Source organism: Capra hircus, chromosome 7 (assembly GCF_001704415.2).
Source record: "Capra hircus breed San Clemente chromosome 7, ASM170441v1, whole genome shotgun sequence".
In the NCBI taxonomy this organism is placed as follows: domain Eukaryota; kingdom Metazoa; phylum Chordata; class Mammalia; order Artiodactyla; family Bovidae; genus Capra; species Capra hircus.
The window spans coordinates 95,812,601-95,823,969 of record NC_030814.1 but is presented as its reverse complement, the minus strand read 5'-3'; the positions used below and the strand labels follow the sequence as shown (position 1 = coordinate 95,823,969).

The following is an 11,369-nucleotide window of genomic DNA, read 5'->3' as shown; positions in this document are numbered from 1 at the left end:
GAACTTACTCATAAGGTATTATCAGTTGCTTTGGCCTTCTCAGGAAGGAGATCTGGAATACACCTGCTTGTAGTTTTAATGTATGGATGGGGGAAAACCCACCACCACATCCGCATCTTTATACACTCTGTGCTTCAGGCAATCCGCCTAAACTCCAAACTCTATCCCACATGCAGTGTGTAAAGACTGCAGGAGCAAGAAAAGATAAATCAGAGAGAACAACATAGCAGGAGATGCCCAACCTAGAGACCAAGTCCCGTATCTAGGCTCAGCTCATGAGCAGAGGGATTGGCATCTGATCCCTGCTCTGCTCTCAAAAAGGAAAATGCCCCTCACATTGGCCCAGCCTATGCCCACGACCCCTCTGTCTCTCAGCCTGTGGAAAACTTGCATGGCGTGTGCCAGTCTGGTGTGCCAGACAAGGGTGCACTTAGAACCAGACAGCAGGTGTCTATAAGGGAGTCACAGTGCTGAGACCTCACCCTCAGTGTCCCCATGATGCGAGCAGCCTGCCTTCCCCTTCTTTTTACTGCTTCATGTCAGTCCCATGGAGGAGCTCTGGGGAGCCTCCTGTCCTGGGGCTCTGCACCTGCCTCCCTCAGTCCTGGTGAGAAGCAATGACCACAAACATGCTTTTCCCCCCTTCCCTCTGTGATTGCATCATAGTCTGTGACTCTCAAACTTCAGAGCTTGAGATCAGAGAGGGAGATGTGGGGGAGACAAGCCCATCCTGACACTGAGGGCTCTGCCCTGCTATTGATGTCCCTGCATGGAGCTCATGGTGGTTGTGTCAGACACACCAAAGGGAAACTTTTCTGCACTCTTGGTGAGAACGTCAATTGGTGCAGCCATTAAAGAAAAAAAAAAAGTACGGAGGTTCATCAAAAAATTAAAATTAGAACCACTGTAGGAACCAGCAATTCCACTTCTGGGTACGTATCAGGAAAAAAATGAAGCCAGTATCCTAAATAATCATCTACCCTCACATGATCATTGCAGGATCATTTCCAATAGTCAAGACATGGGAAAATGACCTAAATATCAAAAGATGAGTAAATTTAAAAAGAGTGATTTTATATTTTACACATAAGTAGGTACAAACTACTACCGTTTCACCTTTTAAATTATTTTATTAAATCTTCAATGTACAATAGCTTCTTTACACATGAACTAAATTTTTTAAGAATGATGTTAGCTCTTATTACACAGTGATTCTAGCTATTAGTTTTTCCAAATGTTGGGGAAAATCTTGAAAAAGGGTTTTCACATCTCACCCAAAACATTGAAATTTAACATTATCAAAGAAAGAGATGCTTCTACACTCTTGAACAGTGGCCACTGGAAAGACATTTCAAAAAGAAAGAATTGTATCTCAAAAGCATTTTTTATATGATTTTTTCCTCCAAAGATGGTAATGTTTTTACATAATTAAGTCCATTCACAAAATGGCTTTCTGCACGTGCTCTCATGCCTTGGGCCACATCACCAAATATTTATGCATGACTGAAATGAGAGTTTCCTTGACATTGTTATTTCCATAGCCTGAAGCTGTTCTGTTACCTCCAGGCTCTCATTCTCCCTGATTTATACAATCAAGCCCCTGTCAAATAACAAGCTCAATATCGCCATCTCTCCATAATCCCCACTTTCTCCATGGCCTCCTGGACAATAGTTTCCTCCACCATATGATCCTTCCATATTCCTCCTACCATTCAGTTTCCCACTCTTCAGTAACTCGTACTTTGAAGGTTTCTGCTTATAATTTCCCAAATTATAGCAATTCTGACTTCCATCGTTCCTTCCTCTCGCTCTGCAGCCCCTATTCTGGTGGCCATGTCCAGGTCCTCCTCCATAACCAAGACTAACCCTCAAACTACCACCTCCTGGTCCCCCTCCATACCCATGGTCACCATCCCCAGATTCAACACTGCTCCCACCTCCATTAGATCCTCCTCTAAAGTCCCTTCCTTGTCCAGCTCCAAAATTTCCACCACCACTATGCAAGTATAGGAAATCAACCTTACCTCCTCCCTTTCCTAGTCTAGAATGCTGGAGTGCCTGCATTTCTTGTCTAGACAAGGCCTTTCTTACTTCTGCATGATAACCATTGATGGTATGGTATTTCTGCAATACAAGCTTATCCACAGGATCGTGGTCATCAAAAGTCACAAACCCAAAGCCTCTTTTCCTTCCAGACTCCCTATCACTAATGATCTCAATGGCATTGATGTTTCCATATTTCTCAAAGTAATCTCTAAGATGATGCTTCTCCGTGTCTTCTCCAATTCTACAAACAAACAGCTTCTTCACAGTGACAAGAGCCCCTGGTTTTCCATAGTCCTCTCTTGGGACAGCTCGTTTGGGGGCGACCCTTTTCCCATCAATGGAATGAGGTCTGGCCGCCATGGCAGCATCCACCTCAGCCACAGAGGAAAACGTGACAAAACCAAATCTTCTTGATGTCTGGCTGGCAGGATCTCTTATGACCACACAGTCTGTAAGGTATCCCCACTGCCGGTAGTAGTTCCATAGAGTTTCTTCTGTGGTTTCAGAGCTCAAGCCACCAACAAAGAGTTTGCGGAATTCTTCATTATCTCTCTTATTCCTCTCCGAAGGATCAGATGTTGACGTTTTTTTCATCACGCGCTTGGGCGCTTGAGCCATTTTTCTGAAGCTGAGGAGAATGAAGGAGATCTCAGAGACTAACAGGAACCTGACCAATCCCAGCTCCTGGCTTCCACTGCTCCGGAAACAGAGCCTCCAGGAGAGCCTCCACGTCTTGGCTTCCGGGATGCTATTATTGCCTCTGGAGCCTCTGCCGCCCTTGAATCAGTCTTGAGCCGCTTTCAATTTTTCTGCAAAACATTATTTAACAGAGTGACATTTCCTGATGCATATTACCTTCTCTATGTTGATTTCTTCCCATTTTAAATTCTATCTGCATTATTATCTATTAATTTTACACTGTTTTTCTCACAAATGGTATATTCAGTGAATAGATGATTAACGTGGACTTTAAGGCTTTACGCCGAGTTATTTACCTTTCGCTTTGCCCTTACAGGGGCTTGCCTGGTGCCCTCAATGGTAAAGAATATGCCTGCAGTGCGCGAGACCCATGTTCCATCCCTGGGTGGGAAGATACCCTTGAGAAGGGAATGGTTACCCACTCCAGTATTCAGTGGAGCCTGGAGGACTATAGTCCATAGGGTCACAAAGAGTTAAACACAACTGAGTGACTAACATACACACACATGGGGAAAGTGAAGCCAGAAAGGATAAAGGGAGGAAGAAATTAAAATTACTGATGAAAAGATTGGTGGTGTGGTGGTTTAGTCACTAAGTTGTTTTCGGCTCTTTTCAACCCTGTAGATGGGCCATAGCCTGCCAGGCTCCTCTGTCCATGGAATTCTCCAGGCAAGAATACTGGAGTGGGTTGCGATTTCCTTCTCCAGGGGAACGCCTAACTGAGGACATATTTGAGCAGAAAACTTAATTGCAAAAAAAAAAAAGAGAGAACAAAAGAAAGAAAAAGACTAAATCACAGCGTGGGTAAAGAATTTTCTACAGAGGATAACAATTTAAACAAAGCAGAGCCAAGTATTGTTCCCATTTCTTGGTGATGTAGATTTTTTTTTAATCTCTCCTGTTATTCCAAGAAAGTTTCAAATGCAAAACTATACAAAACCTTGAATATTTTGTAACATTAACACTTAGGATATACCTTTCAATAACATAACTTTTTCTTGTAAGAGCTAACTCTAGGAAATTTCACCTAGAAAAGAATGCACGTGGACACTGTTCCCATTAATATGGATGCCCCACTTACCAGAACAGGCTGATCTGTGAAAGAGGCTGATGCTGGTTCCCCCTGACCCGATCCTGATGCTGACCTGTGACTCGATCCTGAGATGTAGACCACCTGTAGCTTGCCAGAGAAAGCAGTGACTTCTGCCTCGGATTCCCCTTTTATGGAGGGAGTGGGTAACCCAATCAGTGGATTTTTCAAAGACACACCCTATCTCAGATCAAAGGGATTTAAGAGATTCTTCAGTCTTTATACACAAATGCAAAAATAGGAGGCTGTTAACACTGTCAGAAACTATCCTAGATGAAAAAAATGGGACTTCGTTGTTGGCACCATGGATGAGAATCTGCCTGCTAAAGCAAGGGACACAGGTTCATTCCCCAGTCCGGAAAGATTCCGCATGCTGTGAAGCAGCTAAGCCAGTGTGCCAGCTCAACTAGTGAGCACTCTAGAGCCTGTGGTCGGCAACAATAGAAGCCCCAATTCATTGCAATTAGAGAAAGCCCACACAGAGCAGGGAATACCCAGCACAGCCAAAAAAGAAAAAAAATGTTTAAAAAATGTAATACATCTATGTATGAAGTGGTATTTGCAGTTCCTATCAAGAAGTTAATCTTTCATTTTTCTCCCACTATGGATACAGTCAACAAAAATAGGAACAGAAGTTTCTATCTATATACAAAGATTTCTAGAAATTGATGTTACAAAAGCAAAAAGGAAAAATAGAGACCTTTTGAATGTTTATCAATAATTGTTGAGGTTGTTTATTCAGTAAGTCCTGTCTGTGACCCTGTGAGCCCCTGGACTATATAGCCCACCAAACTCCTCTGTTCATGGGATTTTCCAGACAAGAATACTAGAGTGAACTGCCGTGTCTTTCTCGAGGGGATCTTCCCAACCCAGGGATCAAACCAAGGTATTCTGCTCCAAAATGCTTGCTGACAAGTCTGTAATGTCTGTATCACACAGCCATTCTTTTAAAAGGTTAGTATTTTGTAAGTTTACCCTTCAACTAATTTCTGGTTAATGTTTGATGATTTCAATCACCTTACCCTTTTCTGATCCTTTGAGGTAATTAGTCTCTCCCTTTACCTCCCTAGACTAGGGTTTAACACTTTTATTAATCCACTTTTTGTCTGGAAACTTGTCAGTCACGATCATACACTCATCAGTGTGTAGTTACAGAAAATTTAGTCATAATTACTTTGAAATTATCCTTTCTTTTCCTAGTCATGCTTTTTGCATTTCTGGTTTTTAATATGGAATTATTTTACTTTGGACTTAACAACTCACTCTAGTATTTTGTCAAATTCTATGTGGTTCACAATGAAGTGTTTCACTTAAGTTTTGGCAGACATCTTTACTTGGGGCAATGTTGATTCTGGGTATAAAACCCTAGTTGGATTTGATTCTTCTTAGCTTATTAAAAATGGTGCTCAAGGGACTTCCCTGGTGATCCATTGGTTAAGACTCTGAACTCCCAGTTCAGGGGGCACGCGTTTGAGCCCTGGTTGGGAAACCAAGATCCTCCATGCCTCTTGGCCCTATCCCCCCCCTCAAAAAAAGTATAAAAATAGTACTTTCTTGTTATCCATCTTATTTTATTTTTCCTTAGACATCACCAATTAGCCTTTTTCTTGCTTGTTTGGTCTCTGTATTCTCTAAAAGTGCATTACATTAACTTTGGCTTTTAGACCATATTTTAGCTCATTATTGTATCCTGTGTATGAAATATTTGACTCAGGATGTTGAGTTATTGCAACCATTGGGTGATGTCTTTTTAAACCATGCTTATGTATTTTCACCTCTGATATCAATTTCTCCCCACTTTCTCTCTACTCTCCTTTTCATCACATCTCACTTCTGTTCTAACTGTGTTCTGAATTTTCCAAGATTATTCCCCTTGGATTCTATTGGGGTATTTGCTCTTGAACTGTCTTGCTGTTTAGTAATCTGGTCTGTGCTGGGATCAATGTATTCTTAGCTACTTAAGTTCTTCATTTCAGAAGGTTATAAACAATATGCAACTTTAAGCTTTGAAAGAAAACAGTTGCTCAATGAGGAGAAAATGGATTCCATTTAGTACAATAAATCTCAAGTGGATAAGGGAAATTTGTAACTTAGATCATATTAAAATATTTTAGGCATCTGTAGTCATCAAAATTCATCTGAAAACTTGAGCAGAGGAAAAGATTTGCATTACATATCTTAGTAAAGTACATCAAACTGAATACTGTAAATATAATAATTGTTTGATGAAACAAAATACTGAAAAAACACTGGGAAATGGGTCAAACTGTAGAATAGACATGCTGTAAGAAAGGATAAGTTAATACTTGGTGTGAGCCTTCTCGTAGAACTGTCTTGTGAAATCTCAATGTAGGTCAAGAATAATGGATCAAATTTCAAATTTAACTGTTGACTTAACAAGGGTTGTAATCATAAGACACCAGTTTTCAAGGCTCAGAATGAAGAAAAGGATATCATGTTTTCTGATGTGGATGACATTTTGAAATATTTCTTTTTTTTTTCTTTAAGGACAAATATTATCTAAAGCAGTGTTCTCTTTCAATTTACTTTCTTTAGTATGCTTTCTACAAAATTTAAAATTACATAGGTCATATTGTCATTTTCTGTTTGTGTTGGCTGGATAGAGCTATGTTTGGTGGTCACTTTTTGTATGTCCACTTGATTGGGCTTACAGATAACCAAGATAGCTGGTTAAGCTTTGTTCCTAGGTATGTTCTTGAGAGTATTTCTGGAAGAGATTAGCATTTGATTCATAGACTGAGTAAAAGACACCCAACCTCATCAGTGTGGGTGTTATTCAATCTCCTGAGGACCAAAAGAAATGGAACAAAAAGATGAAGAAAGGGTGATTCCACCCCCTCTTCTTGAGCTGCAGTGCCCATCTTTTCCTGCCCTTGGACATCAGAGCTCCTGGTTCCCAGGCTTTCACACTTGGACTCAATTATACCACCAGCTTTTCTGCTTCTTCAGCTTGGAGATGATCATTTAGGGGACTTCTCCATCTCAAACCTATAAGACAATTCCCATAATAAATTGCCAGATACATATGAAAAGTTAAGGTTGACTCAGGTTTTTTAAATATTTATTTTATTTATTTGGCTGCTCCAGGTCTTAGTTGTATCATGTGGGATCTTCAGTTGTTGCCGGGGTCCAGCCCCGGTGGATCCAGGGAATTCGAAGGTGGGGACGGCGTCGGCATCTTTGGAAAAATATGTATTTAATTACAGATATAGAGAAAGATTAGAAACGGATAGTGTAGTAGGAGATAGTGTGGTGGAGAAAAGGAGGCTGAATCCAGATGGGAATTCAGCCAGAGAAACGGGAGCAAGAAAGAAGCGACATGGGGGAATCAGTCTTTCCAGAAACTGATCATTTTCTTTATTTTTAGGTTTGCTTATATACCTTTTGTTACACATAGGGATGAATACAGAGTCACGGTGGGGGGGGGGTGGTCAGCAGTCCTCACCTTTATCAAAATCAGGTGCTTCACATAAAAAGGTTTTAGGGATTTTATGATCCTTTCTTTCTGATAACCAAAAACTTATTTTTTCCGAGGGTGTTTTTTCTTAAACCAGGCACCACCCTCTAAATAAAGTTACATTCCTATGGGGTGAGGGTGTAGTGAGTTACAATCAAGAAAGGAATTTATTTAACCCAAGGTTAACATGATTAATCTTAAAGGTCAATACTTATTTCTCCTATATGCTTAAAAGTTAATACTTATTTCTTCCTATATGCTAGTTATATTCATTATAAGGGTAGGGAACATGGAGATTTAGCAGCAAACATCAGCCCGACAAATGAAAATCCTTTCACCAATGCTCCCCTTAAGATCTGTTTAGTCTTAAGATAGTGATAAAGTTACATTTTTACATAACAAGGACACAGTAATTTATAACAAAGTACAGTGCTCTATTACAAAAGAGAAAATTCATTAAATCAAAAAGTCTAGTATTGCTAACCTTAAAAACTACTATATTTCCTTTTCTATAGTCCAAATACATTGATTAATATATTCCCAGGTGCCTAAGGATATGGAGGCAATCATTGACTCAACAAGAAAAAGCCCTATGCTAATTAAGACTCAAAATACTCCAAAGCTCTCTGTGCTGTTTATGGTTAAGAGGTAGTAAACAATCATGTGGCGGGAGTATGGATAATCCTGTCACACAAGCTAGTCTGTCAGCAGAGAGGTTTGACCTGAGACATCCTTGTCCCACCAGAGCAGGGAATTAGCAGCAATTATTGACACAACAAATGAAAAACCCTTCACCAATATAATTCCTAACCAACCCACTATACTAATAATTTCTAACTCCCCAAAATAATTTGCCTTTAGTAAGTATAAAACATCTCATGCCTCTCAGGTTGGGAGGCTGTAAACAATCACATGTGGCCTGACGAACTTATACAGGCTGGCTAGATAACCTTCAGAGGAGTCCGTAAGCTGAAACACTCTTGTTATGCCCAGGAATTTTTATTGCCTTGGAGCTGCACGTTTACTCCTTCTCCAAGAAAAACGGTTATGGAGGAGAGCATAAAACAGACTGGTTTTGGGGTTAGATGCTTGGGAACAGGGGGTTTCCTGAGGCTTGATCAAGCCTTTGCGTATGCCAAGCCTCCTTCCTCATGACCTTTGCCATGGGAGGAGTTCCTCACGCTGGCCCCCGGCAAGTTGTGACACATGTGATCTGGTTCCCTGACTAGGGATCCCACCCAGGCCCCTTGCATTGTGAACATAGAGTCTTAGTCACTGGGAAGTAAGTCCCTAACCCAGGTTTGTATTTCAGCTAATAATTGCATCTAGATCTCATGACTAGATAACAAGGAGGAAGGATTTGGAATCTTAAGCTATAGTGGCTAATTTATTGTGTGAATTATTGATTGAAGGAATCAGGATATCTTTCAAACTTCACTATAATTGGGGTTTTGACCATTGACACTGTAAGGGATCATTTACCTTTACCCTCTGCATCTAACATTCCAGAAGAGTCATAGTTGGGCTTAGAGGTACATGTTTTCTTTGGGGTTTAGGGCAAGAAACACTCACATGTGGTGTTGTAGCCATTCACCAGAGGACAATACAATGTCTTCACTGCAGTTTTAAATTTTAACTATTATCTGACAATTGCACAAATCTACTCATTTCTTGGAGAAGGAAATGGCAACCTACTTGAGCATTCTTGCCTGGAGAATCCCATGGACAGAGGAGCCTGGTAGGCTACAGCCCATGGGGTCGCAAAGAGTTAGACACAACTGAGCAACTTCATTTTCACTTTCACTCATTTCTTACTGTCTATGCATGCTGCTGCTAAGTTGCTTCAGTCGTATCCGACTCTGTGCAACCCATAGACAGCAGCCCATCAGGCTCCCCTATCCCTGGGGTTTTCCAGGCAAGAGTACTGGAGTGGGGTGCCATTGCCTTCTCCTATCAAAGGTCAGATAGCTATATTTCTCCAGATCTATAAGAAAACAGTTGACTTCTGTATCCTCAGTCTTTCCATACTCTCTTATTAATTGTTGGAGTGATTTCTGGTGTTATGGATCCTTTCAGATATTTTACATGGAAAATCCTGTCATACACAGCAGAGCCAGTTTCATTTCTTCCTCCCAAATCTGTATATATCTTATTTCCTTTTCTTGTCTTACTGCATGAGCTGGGCCTTCCAGTATAGTGTGGAACAAGAGTGGTGAGAGGACACCTTACCTAGTGTCTTAGTATCTTAACAACAACAACAAAAAAAGCTTCTTGTTTCTCACCAGTAAGTGTGATGTTGCCTACAGGTTTCATGCAAACGTTCTATCTTAAGAGGCAGAACTCCCCTCTATTCCTAGTGCATTATCGTAAGTGGATGTTCAGTTCAGTTCAGTTCAGTTCAGTCGCTCAGTTGTGTCCGACTCTTTGCAATCCAATGAATCGCAGCACACCAGGCCTCCCTGTCCATCACCAACTCCCGGAGTTCACTCAGACTCATGTCCATCAAGTCCGTGATGCCATTCAGCCATCTCATCCTCTGTCGTCCCCTTCTCCTCCTGCCCCCAATCCCTCCCAGCATCAGAGTCTTTTCCAATGAGTCAACTCTTTGCATGACGTGGCCAAAGTACTGGAGTTTCAGCTTTAGCATCATTCCTTCCAAAGAAATCCCAGGGCTGATCTCCTTCAGAATGGACTGGTTGGATCTCCTTGCAGTCCAAGGGACTCTCAAGAGTTTTCTCCAACACCACAGTTCAAAAGCATCAATTCTCTGGCACTCTGCCTTCTTCACAGTCCAACTCTCACCTTCATACATGACCACAGGAAAAACCATAGCCTTGACTAAACAGACTTTTGTTGGCAAAGTAACGTCTCTGCTTTTGAATATACTATCTAGGTTGGTCATAACTTTTCTTCCAAGAAGTAAGCGTCTTTTAATCTCACGGCTGCAGTCACCATCTGCAGTGATTTTGGAGCCCCCAAAAATAAAGTCTGACACTGTTTCCACTGTTTCCCCATCTATTTCCTATGAAGTGATGGGACCAGATGCCATAATCTTCGTTTTCTGAATGTTGAGCTTTAAGCCAACTTTTTCACTCTCTACTTTCACTTTCATCAAGAGGCTTTTTAGCTCCTCTTCACTTTCTGCCATAAGGGTGATGTCATCTGCATATCTGAGGTTATTGATATTTCTCCCAGCAATCTTGATTCCAGCTTGTGTTTCTTCCAGTCCAGCGTTTCTCATGATGTACTCTGCATAGAAATTAAATAAGCAGGGTGACAATATACAGCCTTGACGTACTCCTTTTCCTATTTGGAACCAGTCTGTTGTTCCATGTCCAGTTCTAACTGTTGCTTCCTGACCTGCATACAGATTTCTCAAGAGGCAGGTCAGGTGGTCTGGTATTCCATCTCTTTCAGAATTTTCCACAATTTATTGTGATCCACACAGTCAAAGGCTTTGGCATAGTCAATAAAGCAGAAATCGATGTTTTTCTGGAACTCTCTTGCTTATTCCATGATCCAGTGGATGTTGGCAGTTTGGAAGTGGATGTTAGGTTTTATCAAAAGCTCTTGTCTTACGTTCCTTTCATTCCTGATTTTAATAATATCGGTCTTCCCTCTTTTCTCATTTAGCCTGCCTAGACCTTTATCAATTTTACTGATTATCTCAAATCACCAGCTTTTGATTTTGTTGATAGTCTATATTCCTGCAATTTTTATGCCTTCCCTAGTTTGGGGGGGGGGGTCATTTTATTTTAGTGTTATTGTGATATAACTGACATATAACATTATGTTTAAATGTACAATGTGATTTGATATTTGTATAGATTGTGAAGTATTACAATAAGTCTAGTTAATTAACTAGACTAATATTATCACACATGGTTACAGTTTTTCTTATGATGAAAATTTTTAAATTTCCTCTGTTAGCAACTTTCCAATATGCAATAAAGTATTATTAACTATAGTCACACTGCTAAATATCATATCCCGACTTATTTTATAACTGAAAGTTTATAACTTTTTATCTGCCTTCACCTATTTAGCCCACCCCTT

The 11,369-nt window shown here is 40.6% G+C and overlaps 1 pseudogene across 1 annotated transcript; it reads right to left on the bottom strand.

The window, feature by feature from the left end:
- On the bottom strand, positions 1,148-2,640 carry LOC102191603 (annotated as a pseudogene). Its single transcript, XR_001918403.1, has one exon. The product of XR_001918403.1 is annotated as a heterogeneous nuclear ribonucleoproteins A2/B1 pseudogene (transcript).